Source organism: Cebus imitator, unplaced genomic scaffold (assembly GCF_001604975.1).
Source record: "Cebus imitator isolate Cc_AM_T3 unplaced genomic scaffold, Cebus_imitator-1.0 Scaffold91, whole genome shotgun sequence".
In the NCBI taxonomy this organism is placed as follows: Eukaryota; Metazoa; Chordata; class Mammalia; order Primates; family Cebidae; genus Cebus; species Cebus imitator.
Genome location: NW_016107406.1, coordinates 3,852,455 through 3,872,725, shown reverse-complemented (window position 1 = coordinate 3,872,725; position 20,271 = coordinate 3,852,455).

The following is a 20,271-nucleotide window of genomic DNA, read 5'->3' as shown; positions in this document are numbered from 1 at the left end:
AAAAAAAAAAAAAAAAAAAAAAAGATTTTTATAAAACAGAAAAAAATTTTAAAGCTGTCATAAAAAAAGCAGACCACACACAAAAAGAATGAGAATCAGATTGGCATCAACAATATTGGATGCAAAAAAAATAGAGTAATGTTTTGACAGAATTGAAGGTAATAGAATTTAGAACCTAATATTTTATATTCAGCCAAACTGTCATTCAAATATTAAGGTCAAATAAAATATTCTCAGGCATAGAAGATTTGCTGCAGAAAGATGTGCATTGTAAACTGTTTTGGCTGACGTACTATGTATGAGAGAGAAAAATCCAGGAGACTCTGCAAGAGATTTTGTGGAACAAGGGTGATCAAACAGCTTGATAAACTCTTATTGCTTAAAAAGGAAAAAGCAAACCTAAGACCAATGAAAAGAAGAAAGTATATCTGTAACAATGCAGAATTAAAAGCCTAGGTTATATTAACATACCAGGGCAGGGGAGGGAGCAAGAAATCCTAGATTTTTACCTTATTAAGAAGAATTGGGGAGATACAAATATATTATTAAAAAGAAAAGTAAGAAAAAATAGAAGAAAGCACTGAAAAAGTAGCACAGCTGAAATAACAATGATAAAAAATAGAATTAGATTTTTTAGAATGATAAAAATTGGTCCATGTATGTCATTTATTATAACAAAGGTAGATGGATTGAGCTCACCACTTAAAACATAAGGTATGACAGATTGGATTCATTTTTAAAATTCTGACACATACCATTTACAAAATACATACCTCAAACATACAGATATGCAAAGACTGAAAGCAAAAGAATGGAAAAAGACATAGTACATAAATATTAATCAAAAGAGAGCTGACCTAGCTATATTAATTCCACAAAACATAGCCTTAAGTAAAGAGCATTATTAAGAAAGGACACAGCAATTCACTCCCAGGTATAAGCACAGAGAAAATCACATCCATGTGTAGCAACCAAGGCAGACAAAATCTGAAATGATCACCAACTATCCCTACATTCTGGTATTTATACCCTTGTGCAATCTCCTTCCTTTGACTGTGGGCAGGACTGGTGAATTACTTCTAACCAATAGAATATGGTCATGGTGATGGAAGATACATCTGTGATTATTTTACCTAAGAATATAATGTTTGTCATGCCTGCAGACCCTCTCCCTTGCTGGCTTTAATGAAGCAGGTGATCACTCTGGAGAGGTCCACATGATAAGGAACTGAGGGTGCTCTCTGCCAACAGCCAGCAAGAAAATGAGGCCCTGGCCTGGCAACATGAATCCTGCCAACAACCACATGCACTTGAAAGTGAACCTTCCCCAGCCAAGCCTTGAGATTAGACCACAGCCCTGGATGACACCTTGACTGCAGACTAGTGAGGACTTGAAGCAGAGGACCCAGCTAAGCCCTTCCCAGACTCCTGACTCACAGAAACTGTGAGATAACAAATGTATGTTATTTGAGTAACTAAGTTTTGGGTTATATTGGCCAGGTGCAGTGGCTCGCACCTGTTATCCCAACACTTTGGGAGGCTGAGGAGGGTAGATCACTTGAGGTCAGGAGTTCAAGACCAGCCTGACCAATGTGGCAAAGTCCTGTCTCTACTAAAAAAAAAAAAAAAATTGGCTTATATTATTACACAGCCATAGATAACTAATAAAACAAAAGACATACATAAGACTGTCAGTAGTAAAACAAAACAATAATAAAATCCTGGAAAAACCAAATGCCCATCAAGAGGAGAGAGGAACAAATAAACTGTGTCATAATATGGATAAATCTTAACAATATAATCCTAAGTGAAAAAAATGTTAATTCCTAAAAGATTACCTCAACATGACACCTGGTAAAAAATTAAAAACAAAATCAAATTCATGTATTATTTAGAAAGACAAACGTATATAAATTTCTTGTGAAATTAAACATGATGTTCTTATAAAGTTATATACAACCTTACCACATGGCCAAACAATACCACCCCTAGACATTTACTAAAGAGAAATGAAAACATTTGGCCACACAAAAACCTGTATATGAATGTTTCCAGTATCTTTATTTATAATTGCCAAGAACTGGAAAAATATCCCAGTGTCCTTTAACTGGTGAAGAGCAAAGCATACTGTGGTACACAACAGAACCCTGCTCAAAACACAAAGCAACAAATGACAACAAACACAACAACAGCAGAGCAACAAACATACCGCCACATGGATGAACCCCAAATGTGTTACGAACGCTGAGGGAGTGAATCCAGACTCAAGAGACCACACATTGTGTGATTCCATGGATATGACTTCTTGGAAGAGGCAGAACCATGGAGACAAGAAACTGACCCGCTAGGTTGCCAGGGGCTTGAGGTAAAAGAAAGGAATTGACAACAAAGAGGGAGGAGAGAACACATTAGAGTGACCTGTTCTATACCTTAATTTCGGTGGGAGTCATACTACTGAATTTATGTGTCAAAACTCATAAAAGTATACTCTAAGAACGGTGGATTTTACTGTATGTAAATTACACCTCACTTAAATCAATATATACACACACATCAGGTAAGTGCTCCTTTTGACAATCCCCCAAACCAGATCCTCCGCCCCTGCCATACCCTAGAGCCCCTTCCTGATCCCTATACAAAGAACAAAATGAGAAGTTGTGTCATTGGAAATGCTATGGTTAAAATAAGTACAGAAAACCCGGAATGGGGACCAGAGGAGAAAAAGGAGAATTTTGACAATTAAAATGATGTTTCGAAAACAGAGTCAGGAAAATGGAGAGTATGTTCATTCCTCCGTTTGCTTTGGAATGGGGCATGTCTATAACTTTACAACAGTGAATCTCATTTAGCTTGAAGTGGGGAGTCACTGAGTCATTGTCCAACTACCTGCAACACAGAAGGACCCGTCCCAAAGTCAGTAGTCCTATTTCTTTTGGATCCACTTTGTCCTGGGACACCCTGAAAAATGGCCCATTAGCAGCCCACAAAGAGATTAGGAAACAATTCTGTTGAAGAGAATGCACAGTTTAGCAAAATGGTCCTTGAATCAGAATGTTCTGCTTCTGCTATCTTTTATGAACAAAAGGAGCAGGGATTTGGAGGTCACAGTCAGCCTGACCATATTTTGTTCTTATCTCCCTATTTTCCACTCTATAATGAAATTTAAATAGCTCGCTATCACTAAGTAAATAATTGGCGCCATAACAGCCTTCTGGAAGCTTTTAATTGTGTCAAAGCAGCTCTTCAATTCTAAACATTTCTTACAACGAATGATACTTAGAGCTTTGGGTGTCTTCTTGGCAGATGGATATAGGAACACAAAATGGGATAAGAAGGCAAGAACTTCCCATTAATCATGGCAGAGTTCCTTTATTCAAAGATCATAAAACGCCTGAAATCACAGCTTTGTCTTGGCGAGGGAGGGAAAGGGGCCTCACTGAGAAGCAGAAAGTCTAAGCTTTGGTCTCTGCAGGGCCCCTGCCCGGCTTCCTGATGCGGAACAAGGTGCTCAATTATCTCTTCAGACCTCATTTTCCTCCCAGATTCTATAGCCAGGTGTCCCCTCCACATTGCCCCAGGTCAAAGTGCTCTACCAAGCAATAAACTTACCCCCCAGTTCCAGAATTGGAGCTTCTCCCCTTCACCTTGCTGTCTGTCCAGGGATCTGCTTCGATGTTACCAATGTCCTAGAGTCCTTGTGGAGAAGTGTCCCCACAGGGTGGCTGAACTGTGGCATGCAAGAGAGACTCCAGGCACTGGCCAGACGGTGCTAACCCAAGATAAAGGGCTACTCCAGACAAAGCTTTCCACAATCAGAAACTACTGGGAAATCCATCTGAAACAAATCAAATCAATTTCTTTACCGCACGGCTTCCCAGCATCTTTATTTTCTCATGCACTTTGAGACTTTCCTAGAGGTAGGGACAGAAGTATTTGACCAAGGAATCCATTTTGCCAAAGATCTATGCTCAGGTCTGGCAGGCCTTAAAAATGCTTGTCTGGATTTATGATGTGGGCTGTTGATTTTTCATGCATTTTCTTCAAATCAGGCGGGACTCAACTTTGGCTGCAGAATAGCATCACCTGGGCCCACTCCCTAGGCCTCATCCCCAAGGAGGAGAATCACATTTGTCTGAGAGGTGGGTACTGTTTTCAGCTCTCCAAATTCTAACATGTAGCCAGCATGGAGAGTCACTAGCTTAGGGAGCAGGGGAAGGGGCTTCCTGCTCCTGCGAGTATTCTAGAGCATATAAGGGGGAGCACAGCCTCACTCCCACATCAGTGCTGAGGAGTAAACCCAAGGAAGTGTTTATCTCTCCACTCAGAGTCCAAGCCACAAGCCCCATAAGCCCCCTACCTACTGAGAGGGTCTCCGTGGAGGAGGTGGAATGAGTAACACAGCATTTCCTAACAGTTACTCAACTAGGATTCTGGCCCTAATCATCTCTTTTAAAAACCCTGTGGACTTTTCCTTTCAAAAGGGAAATAACTTCACTGATTTTCTGGTTGTAAATTTAATGCCTCCTCTTGGCAGGGGGTGGGACTACATAGAAGTGTAAAGCAAAAACTTAATTGTTCTGAATCCCCCCGGCTGTGAGCATTTTGTGTTTACTTCTAGGCCTTTATATGTTTTTAATATCGCTTTGTAACTTGACTTTTTTTTTACTTATCAACATTTCTCAAATGTCTTTTCATCTCAATATAAATAAAACAAGATCATTATTTTTAATGGTATCGCCATATTCTTAGTAGACCATAAATTAATCGAGCCCCATGTTTAGCTATTCTAGTGTTTACCATCCATAAAGGAAGAGACATCTTTGCACATACATCTGATTGGTTTCTTAGAATAAATTTTTGGAAGTGGAAGCACTCACTCCAAATCCCAGAGGCCAACTTTCTATTCATCCTTCCCTTTCTATTTACCATCCTGGGGCATTGCTTTTCCTTCTCATTTCCCCACCCTAAGCCCCTCCAGCTTTCTCCACTCCCTAGCTCTTGTAAAGTATTTTCTAGCTGCTGTTGATCCATGCCCCTCCACCTTTTATTAAATCTCCCTCAAGGTCTCTCTTAAAGCTAGTGTTTTACTTTAGAAAGTCCTGATTCCATGCAAATCTTCCCTCTCTTTTGCACCCACCATCTAGTTTCAGCTGGAGGTCTCATCCCCCAGCAGAGGTCACCAAATCCTCTTTTAAGGAATGAGCAAGGGAAAGCAAGCTGAGGCTGTCCCTTCTGGAAAGTCTTAGGTGACCTCCCTTCACACGTACCCTGGTCCCTCCAGCCTCCCCTAGAGCACCTGCCCTTCCCTCTGCAGTAGCACTTGTCACTCTGTGCTATGATTATGTATGCATCAGTTTTCCCTTGACACTGAGTCCCTTGTCCCCATCCCTGTGCCTCTGGACTCCATCACCTCCCTGGCTGAGAAGACACCTTCAGGGTTTACTGAATGTCTGCTATTAAAAGGCCACAATTTTTCCAGGAAAAAATCCAAGCAGTCTTTCTTTATAATTTTGAAAGTAATAACTATGACCTACATCCCCACCTTTTGCCAAAAAAAGACACAGCCTCAAGCTCCTGCCTAGGTTAAGGCTAACTCTTGTGACCTAGCCACAGAGGCATTTGAACCACAGTGACTCCATCTTGAATTGGGCTAAGTAAAATGAGGCTGAGACTCACTGGTCTGCATTGCCAGGAAGTTAGGCATTCTTAGCCACAGAATAAGATGGGAGGTCAGCACAAGACACAGATACAAAGACCCCACTGATAAAACAGGATGCAGTCAAGAAACTGGCCAAAACCCAACAAAATCAAGATGGCAACAAAAGTGACCTCTGGTCATCCTCACTGCTCATTTTACACTGATTATAATCTATTAGCATGCCAAAACACACTCTCACCAGTTTCCAAATGCCGTGGCAATGTCAGGAAGTTACTCTACAAGGATTAAAAGGAAGAGAAATCCTCAGTTCCAGGAAATCCCCACCCCTTTCCTGGAAAACTCATGAATAATCCACCTCTTATTGAGCATATGATGGAGAAATAAGTATGAAAATAGCAGCCCTTGGTGATGCTCTGCCTGTGGAGTAGCCATTCTTTATTCCTTCACTTTCTTAATAAACTTTCTTTCACTTTACTCTGTGGACTTGCCTCGAATTCTCTCTTGCAAGAATCTTTGGGGTCTGGACTGGGATCCCATTCTGTTAATAAATGCCGCTGAATTACCGCGAGTGCACCACATCTTCCAGTGATCAGGTGTTGAAAGGAACTCCGCTTTTCTTACTCACCAGTGAGTGCCTCCTGAAGTCCCTGCCTGACCTTTGGCAGGGGCAGGAAGGTTGCTGATAAAAACCATCTTGATGCCAGCAAGTGGCTTAGTGTTTCCTTCCTGCCAGCTCCGCTTAGGGTTTTTACACAACTCACAAGTTTAATCATTCGTTCAACCAGTCCTTTGTGACTGGAAGCCCTACGCTAAAGCAGACAGATGTAGTCCAGCATTCAAAGAGGTTACATTTTAGGGAATCCAAAAACTAGTAAACAAACAAATAAAATATGTATGAATTTTGATGACTGCTTTGAAGGAAACAAAGAGGAGGCTAAAATAAAGAATAAGGAGATTCTTATTATTGATTCCTCTGAGTGATCAGGGTAATTAGGGAAGGCCACCTGCATGCACGAGGGACGGAAGGAGAATATCCTTCCAGGACAGGGAACAACACCCTGGAGCACCCTTGAAGCAGAAAGGGGCAGGGAGCCTGGTGAGGCAGGGGCAGACTGGAGACGAGTTTGGGGAGACAGGGGGAGTGTTGATGTGTATTTTTAGGTACATGAGTTTTAAATTATCTGCCGGAATTCAGGGTCCAGTTGGTTACTATCAGTAAGTTACCCAGATTCGAAATTACAAAATACCTCGGGTTTTTTTTTTACTATCTTCCATAAACAAAAAAATTATTATCTTTGACTCTTCGAAGTATCTCAAACCATGGTCATGTCAAGACCATCCAATCGGATGAAACTGGGACACTATATTGAAGGAGAGTCACATAAAAATTCTCTGAAACTCTGATTTTAATGTGTTTTCAGTTTCTTTGAATCAAAAAACAAAGCCTGTCTAGAGATGTCATTTTCATTATTTTTTCTGGTTTCAACTTTTTAATTAGAAGATCTTCACAGATTCCTCCATGAAGGAGGGAGGATGAAGGAGGAGGAGAGGCAAGATCGAGCCAATTTATACAATTTTCAAAATAGAAATACGGACACTCCTTCTCCACTGTAAATAATATGACTTAAGCTGCCCTTTCTCAGTTCCTTGCACCTACTTCTGCTCTTCTCTGGGGCCCCACTTCTAGCCATGACTTCTTTCACTGGAGGTAATTTTGCCTTCAGCCTCCTGTTTATTTGTCTGGCCCCGAAGTTAGAACATATGCAGGCAAGTGCCCATGAAAACCAGGTCTGACCTGAAAGGATTGCATAGATAAGGAGCTGTGTTCTGCTTCAGAGAAGGGAGGGTCACACTGGCTTAGGCAAGCATGCACTATTGGGAAATATAACGACATTCACATAGTCTTCCTTAGTCAGGGCTGTTTGTGAATAAAACATGCATTGAATCCTTCTGAGTGCTGCCTTTAACACCCTGCCTCCCAGTAAGAACATCTCCAGCTATGCAGCTTCAGAAAGTTGGTCTTTGAGGATTTCTGAAAGTAACACAAATCTGAACTCCTAGTGAAGGGGGAAAAGGCAAAGAGAGATGGAAGGCACAACTCCATCACAAATTGCCTAGGTCGACATGGCTCAGCCAGCCTTTTCATTCTTACCCCGAAAATAATTTCAAAAACAAGTGTCTTTGAAATAAGTCACTTTGCAAACACATACTAGGGTCTTACAAGGGTCTTTGCAACACTCTCAGGAGTGATGAGAAGACAAAGAAAAGTGAAACATAATTGTCCTTCAAACATTTTTACTGATTAAATTTCGAAAGATTTTCATTGTCTACTGGGCAAGAGGTGGATGAAGGGGAACCTAATGAAAAAGAAGTCAAATAGCACTGCAGCTAACCTAAGAGGTTAAAAATGCTGTGGGATTCAAGGGAGGAAAATTCTCCATCCATCTGTGAGTATGAGGCATAGCTTCACAGAGAAATTTTCTCTAAATTCTATTCTGTTTCTTATGCCTCAATACTGAGGTAGGTGTTGAGAGAGGTTGGGTCTGCCAGGGTCAAATTTTCTTGGCACTTAAATTACAGGGAAACATCACAGAGTCTGTGCAACTACACGAAATTTCAAGGTTCTGAAATCCCAAAAAGAAAGGCTAAGATTCTAAAATTTCAATATGGACAAGCCAACCAGTTGAACCCAAACAAGGTGCAGGCTGCGGGTGGGGGTGGGCACTTCATTTTGCCATACTCTGTATTAAGGGCTCCTTTGTTGCTCTGGGTGGAAACATGGGTACATGAAAATCACCCAAAGCCTCAGCAAGTGTTTTCTGGTTCCTCCCACATCTAATCTAGGGCATCACAGCCAGGGTTTCTTGTTCAGTAAGAAAGCACATGAAATAGACCAATGCTCGTGGCCAATGAAGGGGCATGCTCTTTCCAAACAAACAGAGCCCCTGAGAGTTATTTTTAGGCCAGGAACATCACTATGCTACAAACACCTGGGTAATGTCCCTATTCCACACCCAAGTAGATGCCACAAGTCGATCGTGGCACCCATTCTCACCAAGCCAGATGCTACTCCAGAAACCTTCTCAACATAGGACTACAGGAAGTCTCTACCATTAACAGGAATGGTCACAAGAGATGAAACCCAGGGGCCCTCTCTGTCCTCAACTTTATAGCAGTTCATGATGTGGGAGTCTTGTCTTCCCTTGCAAAGAACTATGAGGTGGGTAGCCATTAAGGGTCTTATGGTCTTAGGCCCTGCAAACAGCTTTATGGGAACTTGAGGTAAATCATTAAGTAGATGGCTACAGGGCTGGGCGTGGTGGCTCATGCCTGTAATCCCAGCACTTTGGGAGGCCAAGTCCCGTGGATCATGAGGTCACAAGTTCAAGATCAGCCTGGTCATCGTAATGAAACCCCATCTCTACTAAAAATACACAAATTAGCCGGGTGTGGTGGCACGCACCTGTAGTCCCAGCTACTCAGGAGGCTGAGGCAAGAGAATCACTTGAACCTGGGAGGCGGAGGTTGCAGTGAGCGGAAACCGCTATTGCACTCATCCCTGGGTGACACAGTGGGACTCTGTCTCAAAAAAAAAGAAGATGGCTACATCCTCTTCAACAAAATGAATTTGTTATGTACAATCTTCCAAGGCTCCTTGAATAAATAATACTCTTACCTTTTAGGTTGACTCGGGTTTGAACTATAAAGTAGATATGAACTTTTGGAGTTTCCAACTTTCAGAGCAGTTAACTTGGGGAGTTAAGTTACTTTCACAAGGACTTTAAATGCCAAGCTCCCTCCACCAAATGTGTTAAAGACTCTTAACTACCTGGCAGAAAAGGAAAGGAGGAAGATAGATAAATATAAATTCTACCTGCAGCAAGGCACCATGGCTATTTGAAAACAAATCCCAAATGACCATAAAGCAGCTATGAGAAAATGTGATTCTATTTACATGAGTCTGATCTATACATGCTTCTTCAGAAAGGACTTGACTCTGAAACCATCACACACTGGGCTTGACCTGCCAGGCCCTGTGGCTGAATAGTTGTCAAGTGTGAACCACGGGCCAAGGGCAGAGTAACCTCATGGAGAGACAGGAAAAAAACTGGACATTTATCACTGAAAGCAAGCATGAGGCCATGTTCACGAAGCACAAGTCAACCGCTCTGAAGTCATTCTGAGGCTTTCACCCAATCAAGAACAGTCATTCTCATATAGGGGCTGCTAAGGTCAGTTGGACAGTGGCCAGTTTAATTTCAAGCAGTGGTTGTCAAACATTCCCTGGAGGTGCCTCAGAGCTGCCCAGCGGGCAGAGGAGAGAGAGGTGCAGTGGACAGGACTCTGATACAACACCCAACAAACACACACATGCTTCCCTCGGAGTGGCTTCTGTCATCTCCTCTGCAGCTTGATGCCCCACATAAGATTTCATTTGCAAAGAAAGCATTTCACCACCCAGAATAAAAGTTTTTTTTGTATTACTGGCATTACCTATTCTAAGATGCGGTCAGACGTCAACAGGGTCCCCAGAACCAAAACCAACAAACAGCACAGCAGGAAGAGAAATGTTGCTGAACCAAAGCAGGCCATACAGGACTGAATTTTTTTTAATTGGAAAATAATTTTAAACTTAAGAGAAAAACTGTAATAACAAAAATAGTAAAAGAATGCCTGTATTTATTTTACCAAGACCCACGAATTATTAACAGTTAACCTATTTGTTTTATTATTTGTTCTTCCGCTCTCTCTCTTTCGCTGTATCATTGATCCTTGAGTAATACAGGCTTGAACTGCACTGGTCCACTTATACCTGGATTTTTTTTCAATACATATTTATTGAAAATTTTTTGGAGATTTTCAACAATTTGGAAAAACTCGCAGATGAACCGCATAGCCTAAAATAGCCTAGATGAAGCTATTTTAACCCCATAGCTTTAAAAATTAAGAAAAAATTAGATATGTTATGAAAATATATGTAGATACTAGTCCATTTTGTCATTTACAACCATAAAATATACACAAATCTATTATTAAAAGATGATGTTTATCGAAGCAAACACACACAAATACTTCCAGACCATACGTGGTATCATTCACAGTCAAGAGAAATATAAACACATATGAGGATGTAGTTTGAAATCATAACTGCATAAAGTTCACTGTAATACATACTGCACTACTGTAATAATTTCATAGCTACCGCCTATTGTTATTGCAGTGGGCACAAATGATGTGAGTAGACGCGGTGCGACACTAATCATCTCTGCGTGAGCAGCTCATCTCTCCAGTAAATCCCGCACCACAGTAAAACGTGATCTCTCGTGGTTCTCATGTATTTTTCATCGTGTTTAGTGCAATACTGTAAACTGTGAATAACACCATGGGACCCATACCAAGTGTCACAAGTGATGCTGGAAGTGCTCCCAAGAAGCAGAGAAAAGTCATGGCATTACAAGGAAAAGTTAAATTGCTTGATGTGTGCCATAGATTGAGATCTGCAGCTGCAGTTGCCACCATTTCAGATGGACAGTTCATCTTGTAAACAGATGGCGCAAACTTACAGCATCAGTAAATACAGTGTAGTGCTGAAAATGTATTTTCTCTTTTTTATTATATTCTTAATAATATTTTCTTTTCTCTAGCTAACTTTATAAGAATACGGTATACGATACAGAAAACATAAAAAAATATGTGTTCATCAACTACTTATGTTATCAGTAGGGCTTCTGGTCAACAGTAGGTGATTAGTAGTTAAGTTTCAAGGGACTTAAAAGTTATATGAGGATTTTTGACCACAGGAGGAGTCAGTGTCCCTAACCCTACACTGTTCAAGAATCACTGTACGTGTATACATTCTCTCATATAGAGAGAGTGTCATCCTCAACTTCAGTAAATTTAACAATGAAACAGTACTTGTATCTAATCTACTGTTCGATTTTTGTCAATTGGCCCAATAAAGTCCTTATAGCATTTTCCCCTCCAGAATGGAATCCAGTTTAGGGACAGGGATTGCGTTCAGATGTCTCCATCCTTCATTGACCTAGAGCCCTTTCAGAACCTTTCTTTGTCCTCCATCATGACATTTTCCAAGTCTAGAGCCCTGCCCTGTTTCTAACAGAATGTTTCTCAGTTAGAGTTTGTCTAATATTTCCTCATGACTGAGGTTATACATTCTTGGCTGGAATACAACAGAGGTGCCATTGTGTCCTCCCAGGGCATCACATCAGGAGGCACACAACATCCATCTGGCCTCATTGCAGATTTTGAAAACCCAGTCAAGCTGTCGAATTTCTCTACAGTATAATTGCTATTTTTGTTTCCCTTGGAACTAATACTCAGTCTGTAGGGAGATATTTTTAGACCAAACAAATATCCTGCTCCTTGTCTAAATTCCTCCCTAGCTTTTGCATCCATAGATGATTCTTACTTGATGATTCTTGCTGATCTTTGCCATAATGGTTGCAAAATGCTAACATATCAGCTCTGGCCCTTCCTCCCAATTTATGAGTTGGCATTCAGCATTTCACTGTAAGCAAGAGCCCTCTCTTATCCCAATGTAAATAAAGAAAAAATCCCTTTATTATCAGTATGGACTCATAAATTCTGATTTTTAATAGTTTATCATTCATTATTATACTTAATTACTTACATTGTCCCAGATTTAGTCAGTGGGAGTCCTTTCAGGCTAGACCCTGTATCCTTGTGACATGGTCCTATCTCTTTTTGAGCTCGTTCCTAATTTCTAGTATCAGTATAACAGAATATTCTGTTATATTAGAAATTAAGAAAGTTCCAGGCTCACCTGGTACAGCCCTGCCCCAGCCTGGAATCAGTTGGTTCTCCCAAGAACCCTGAGTCCTTTTGGTGAGGAATGGAATTAGAAACCAAGATCTGGGCACAAGGTATGTCCATGGCCACTGAGGTATTATTGCTTCTTGCCCCTTTCAGCAGACAAAACTAGGTAATACACGACGGTATATGTATTTATAAATACGTATTCATATACATTTACATACACACATACATATACATTTTAGAAATATAATATGTGGTGATACCCCAGATACAATCCATCCCAACAGGGCTCTTTCTCGCCTTCTCCCCATTCCATATACTGTCACTTTTTCTTTAATGAGAACCCTCATCGTTCCCAATAGCAAAGCATTTACTCATTTGCTCAATCCTATAATACGTATGTCAAACCTTAGTAACAGACAGAATGGGAGATTATCTAAAAGAAAATGATATTTATTAAGGAGTAGCATTGCAAGGGAAACACACATGCCAGAGTAAACAATGGGCATATTCAGGGAGGTTGACACACATGAAAGCTTTTAAAGGCAAAATGAGGGGGATTACATAAATTGTTTTGAGTCAATTATCCTTGGCTACAAGGATCAATAACAAGGGCAGTGTCAGTCTGAGGTTATGGGCAGTTGCTGGACAGACATCCTTGTGGAAGTATTTTCTGTGTAAAGCTACAGTGGCCTTTGTGCAAGGTTATGGTTTTTGCAGTGTTTTGTGATAGTTCTCATTGTCAGGCATACATTCATGAGAACTCTGTCTTCATATCCTTCCCTGGCTCCATTTGTCAGGGTTTTAACACAAGTGACTTCATTTTGATTGTGACAACTTTCACACATATAAAGTTGTTTCAGAATGCTTTTACTCAGCAGGATGCAGTGCCTCACACCTGTAATCCCAGCACTCTAGGAGGCTGAGGTCAGGAGTTTGAGACCAGCCTGGCCAACATAGCAAAACCCCATCTCTACTAAAAATACAAAAAATTAGCCAGGCGTAGTGGCACACGCCTGCAGTCCCAGCTACTCAGGAGGCTGAGGCACGAGAATCAGTTGAACGTGGGAGGCAGAGGTTGCAGTGCGCCAAGATTGTACCACTGTACTCCAGCCTGGGCAACAGAGCAAGATACCATCTCAAAAAANAAAAAAAAAAAGAAAAGAAGAAGAAGAATTGCTTTCTTCTATCACTACAAAAAACAAGTCTACTTTTTAAAAAAGCTCAGGATTTATTACAATTCTATGTATTTCTTCACCTAAGACTGAGGGTATATAGTCAAATATTATGTTCATAAGTTAGTAGAATTAGTCCTTTCTTTTTTTTCTCTTCAAGGTGGTTATGGTATTCATTTGAAAAACAATTGGCTAATTTGTTTCAGTTTGCATTCAGTTTTAGGGATTTTGCCCTTTCCATCCTTATTAATTTTACTTTAGAATATGTAAAACATTAACATGCTTCTGAAGGTCTAAACTGTGCAAAAAGATAGATTTAGAGAAGTATTCGCCCTTCCAGATTTCTCCTGCCCTATTCCCTTCACCAAATTTAACGCTTCTTGATTTATCCTTTCTGTTTCTTTTGTAGAGATCAACAAATATATGTTTTCTTATTTTTCCTTCTCTCTTACATAAAAGGTACCATACCATATATATTATTTTGCACTTTGCTTATTTCACTTAACAGTATCTCTTAGAAATAACTCCACATCAGTTCACAGTAGCTTCCTCATTCTGTTGCTGCTGTTGTTACAGTGTCTCACTCTATCACCCTGGCTAGAGTGTAGTCACGTGATCTCGGCTCACTGCAACCCTCACCTCCCAGGCTTAAGCAATCCCTCCACTTCAGCCTCCCAAGCAGCTGTGACTACAGTGATGTGTCACCACTTCTGACTAATTATTGTATTTTTTTTTTTGTAGAGACAAGGCTTTACCACATTGCCCAGGTTCATCTTGAACCCCTGGGCTCAAGCAATCCACACGTTTCAGCCTCCCAAAGTGCTAGGGTTACATCTGTGAGCCACCTACCCAGCCACTCATTCTTGTTTACAGCTGCATAGTACTCCATTGTGTGTGAGTACCCACAATTCAGTCAGTCAGTTTCCTATGCTTGGACATTAAGGCGGTTTCCAACTATAATTAATAACCTTGTGCACTTTTTTGTATAATTAAAAGTACATCTTCGGAATAAATTACTATTAGTTTAATTGCTGGGTCAAAGGATAAATGCACATACAGTTTCATTAGCTACTACCAAATTCTCCTCCATAAAAATTATGCCATTTTTCATTCCCATCAACAATGGATAAGAATACCTGTTTCCCTATAGCCTTGCCAATGAGTATTGTCAAGCTTTCAAACTTTTGCAAATATGATGGAGCAAGTTTGGATTGCAAGGAAAGGAACACAGTTATACACATTAAAGATTTATGGTGGAAAAACAAAAACTAGACATAGAAAGATCATTGGAGATATTGAAGGCAGGATAGGTGACCAAATGCATTTTACATTATAAATATATAAATGGGAGATTAAGAAGTACAATGAGATGAAAGAAGAAAGAGACGAACTAATAAAAACCCAAATTACTTCTCAATCTCTGGAATTAAAAAGATTAAACTAACATTATATGCAAGAAATAGTCCAGTTTAGCCAAGTGATTGGTGAATTCTGAGGTTACACATTTAGAACATGATGATACCGACATGTATTTTCTCCTCCCAGTTGAAATGCTAACGTGTTTTTGTTCCTTCTTCTTGAGATGCCACCTCTGTACCCTGTTTATATTTATTCAACGGCATTTGTCTCATGTATTGCAATTATTTATTTCCAAGTTTGTCTTCTCTCTAAGACTATGAGCTTATTGAGAGCAGGACTACATCTTATTTCTGTCTATGTTTTTGCCATGGAATAATTACAGATGAGCTTGGTCTCCAGAAATTAAATCTTGGTTGAAGAAAAAGAGAAGTGGAATGGAAAATGAAAGTATTTCATAACAACTAGAATAGAGGCACTGCATATCAAAACATCAAGGTTCATTCCAGTGTGAGATTCTTATTCAAAGAGAGCCCATTTTTCCCCCAGTTAACTTACTGCAGCTCTGAAACAGATACTTTCTTAACCTATATTTAAATATATGTTTAGACATCAGAATAAGAGAAGGATGTCACATACCAGGGGTGATGGCTAATGTCTACTGAAGAGAAACTTCACGAATTTTGTCAAGATTAATCTTTTCGTGCCTCAATAAATCATCAAGCTTTGATTACAGGTGTCAGTGCAGAATGGCACCTTGGTGAGAAAAGGAAATCAGTGAGATTCAATGAAGCATGAAATTTAAGCACAGAAGCATTCACTTAACAGACATTAGTGGCTAATAAGGCATCGTTATCACTAATGTAATAACTAACCTTGAGAGCTTGCCAACATTTTATATATTACTTTTTAGATTCTCACAGCTTTAAGAAATAAATTTTTTGATAATCTTTTTTCAGAAGAGGAAACCAGGTCTTACTTTATCCAAGATCATTGGATTCTGGTTTTCTGAACTCTGTGGCTGTACCCTGCAGGCCAAAGAAGCTGTGTTAAAATTTAGCAAATGATTAGAATTGACTGGAAAAACAGGAACCCAACTCTAATTAAGGAATTTGCTAATTACCCTTCTCTCTGCAGACATTACTCCATTCTTGGTCTTCAGCCCTGGCATGGACTTGGCCTCCATCATGCTTTCTGCAAAACAGCAATGGCAGACAGAATATTGTTTCCAAGTTACACTTGGCTACAAAACAAATCCCTTCTGTCCTTTCTAGAACTATATCTCCAGGCCTTGGAGAGCAGAGCTGCCTACTCCTCCCCAGAAACCATATTAAGCCTAGCTTCCTACCCAGGCTTTCCCATGAATGAGCTTCCCAAGGCTCTGGGTCCCACCAGCTTGCCTCTTGGCTTTTCCTTCCTCTCTTGTCCCTGGTAACATAGGCTTGGACCTGGTAACATAGGCTCTGGGCAATCTACTTTCCGACCAACTGGGACATCTGGAATGCAGCCCCCAGGACCATTCCCAGATGCCACAAAGCATTGCCAATGCTCAGTGCCCATCCCAGGCCAAGGCTTGAAATTGTCAATGATCAAAACAAAGGACAGGTTGTCAGTTCTTTGTGTGCTCTTCCAACCCCACATGGGAAGTCAACTCAAGTTTTCTATACCACCTATAACTGAGCACTACAGAAATTAAATACAATCAAGGAAAAAGGAGAATAATGTGGAGAAAAGAAATGGTATGAGCAGGCAGATCTAGAGATTTCTGTGTTCCCACTCTATTCACAGTGCCACCACAGGAGTAGTGGTTGTCTTAGTCCATTTGGACTGCTCTAACTAAAATATCATAGATGGGTGGCTCAAGCACTTATTTCTCACAATTCTGGAGACTGAGAAGTCCAGGATCAAAGTGTGAGCAGATTCACGTCTGATAAGGCGCTGTATTAGATTGTTCTTGCATTGCTATAAATAAATACCTGAGACTGAGTAGTTTATAAAGAAGAGTTTTAATTGGCTCACGGTTCTGCAAGCTGTATAGGAAGCATGATGCTGGCACGTACTCAACTTCTAGGGAGGCCTCAGGAAACTTATAATCATGCCAAAAGGCCAAAGAGGAGCCAGCATTTCAAATTGCTGGAGCAGGAGGAAAGGAGAGAGGAGAAAGGTGCCACACAGTTTTAAACAGCCAGATCTCACAAGAACTGACTATCACAACAACATCAAGGCCAATGGTGTTAAACTGTGGGAAACCACCCGCATAAGCCAACTGCCTCTCACCAGGCCCCACGTCCAACACTGGGGATTACATCTCAACATGATATATGGTTAGAGACAAAGATCTAAACCATATCAGGCCCTCTTCCTGGCTCACGGATGGCTGTCTTCTCAATGAGTTCTCACGTGACAGAAGGAGCAGGGAACTCTCTGAGTTCTTTTTTATAAGAGCACAATTTCATTCATGAAGACTCCATTCTTACGATCTAATCACCTCCCAAAGACCTCCCACTTCCAAATACCATCACACTAGAGATTCAGTTTCAACATATGAATTTTGAAGGGACAGAAAGATTCCGTCTACAACAGTGGTTACAGATACAGGCTCCGAAACCAGCTGCCCAAGTTCAAATTCTGGTTCTGCTACTGATGGTGACACTTGGGCAAGCAAATTATCTCAATGTCCATTACCTCCATCTGCAAAATGGAGATAATAATAGCAGGATCTACCTCATAGTGCTGTCATGAGGAATCAATGTGAAATACATGTGAAAACACCTAGACCAGTGCCTGGCACACGTTAACTATGGTTTCCACCACTTCACTTTACTCAGGCTGGAAACCTCTCTTATTTCCATCCCATTTCTAATTACTTGTCAAGCCTGGTCATTATGTGCCTAGGTGTCTCACACTTTCTCCCTCTCCTCTCCATTCCCGTCACCACTACTTGAATTCAGACTCTGAGGCATAACCTACCATTTGCCTTCCCCAACCTCCTTTCTCCCCTTTCCCCTTAATAAATGAACCCTCCATTTTAGCCAAGCGCACGGCTACCCAGCTAAAAGACTACATTTCCCAGACTCCCCTCCAGTTAGGTGTGGCCATGTGACTAAGTTCTAGCCAATGGGAAGTAGACAAGCATATTATGTGGGACTTCTGGGAAGTCATTTTGTAAAAGCGTGCTTTTCTACCCCATTTCTCAACTTTGCTTCTGGAATGACCTTCAGAACAACAGCAGCACCCTAGGGATGGCAGAGAGCTAAAAGAGGACTAGATCCTACTTTGTGGAGCCTACACATCAATTCTGGACTGCTTACCATAACTTCTTTTACGTGAGAGAGAAATAAACTTAACTTGTAAACGTTCCTAATACAGGTAGAGGAAATTAATCCTAACTAATCATCTCTCTCTTTCCTAGCTTACAGGAATGGGTTCCTAATTTCTCTCCCTCTATATTCCCGTCTGACCTCTCTCCCTACACTGCTGCCAGACTGATCTCCCTGAAGCACAGCCCAGCACCCTCACGGAGGCTTCAATGACCTCCCCATTGCCCAGTTTTCGCAACTACCATGATTTGCCCCCCACCTTATTTTCCACACTTACCCCTACTGCTTCCTTCCTTTCCCAACCACACCCAATTACCTCTCATTTCACATTCTCATCCCACTTTTTCCTGCTGCTATCTTTACCTATACACTCTCCCTTTAGACTTTACGTGCCCGATTCTGGACAGTCTTTCAGAATTCAGATGCCATTCAGCCTCCTCCACGGAGCCAGTCTACCCCTATGCCAGGAGTAATTCTCTATCCTCAGAACCTCCCCAGCGTTCACTTCCTGCTTGTGTCAGGGAAAGCAACAAACATGATATATGTGAGGCAAGTCACAAGCTTAAGGGAGCTCACAAGGCTCTTTTTCTTCTTTTTAAATTAAACTCTTGGTTTTGAGATCATAATAGATTCACATGCACTTATAAGAAATACTACAAAGCCATTTCCTGTACCCTTCACCCAGTTTTGCTAGCCACACCATATTTCAAAACCGTAGTACAATATCAAAGCCAGAAAAATGACATTGATACAATCCACCAATTTTATTCAAATTTTCTCATTTTTATGTGTGTGGATGTGTGTGTCTGTTTAGACTGCTGCAGTTTTATTACATGTGTAGATTAGCATATCCACTACTGCAGTCAAGATACAGAACCCTTCCAAGGCTTCCCTTTTATAACTACCTACATACATTCACCTCACTCCTACCCCACACTCCAATTGCTAACCCCATCCATCCCTAATCTGCTCTCCTTCTCTACCATGTGTTATTATTTATATAAATGAAATCATACAATATGTAATTCTTTGGACTGACTTTTTCACTCAGCACATTTCCCTTGAGATTCATCCAAATTGTTCCATGTATCAGTAACTCATTCTTGTTTATAGCGGAGCAGTATTCAGTGATATAGACATACCATAGTTTATTTAACCATTTGCTCACTGAGAAACATCTAGCTCATTCCCAGTCTTTATTACAAATGAAGCTGTTGTCAATATTTGTCTATACGTTTTTGTATAGTCTTCTTTTTTTAGAAATACAAATGCAAATTCCAGTGGACTTTTGCTACAAAGATGTTATTTCCTTTAAAGCTGCAAGTTAAACAAGACAGTCACAAGCCTCCTCTGACCACAGCCCCTGCTCAGAGGCTCTGGCATCTTCTTGAGCAGGACGCCATAGCAGCACTGGGCTTCTCCCTCTGGTTTCATGTCTATGGGTGAAATTCACCAAACCCCCCAAACCACACACACACACCCCATTTTAAACCTGCTGTCAACATTCTTCTTGAAAGCCCTCTTTCCAGAAGCTAGGAAAGAAATAGAAATAAAACCCCAAAGTAGATTTCTCCTGGCTCAAGTAGACATTACATAACTCAGAGAACTAGAGACTGCCTTTTCAGGGGTTCTCTGCCCCTTAGGAGAAGGAGTCATTGTGGGCATTTCCTCCCACCTTCTTTCATTACATTTTGTCTCTTTCTATCTGAACACACCCTCTAGTAGCTGTGTTTATTTGCATCCCTTCCCATCCCCAGCTATACTTGACTTCTCTCCTGGTAGACTGTAAATGCCTTGGGGAAAAATCTAAACTTGGTTCATCTTTGCAGCCCTATCGAGCATACCTAGACCAATACCTCGCATGAGTAGCCACTCATTCAAGCATTAAATTAAAATAGATGAGATTTGTTAATTAACTGCATCAATGAAGACAAGACTTGGCAGAAATAACCTATGGAAAAGA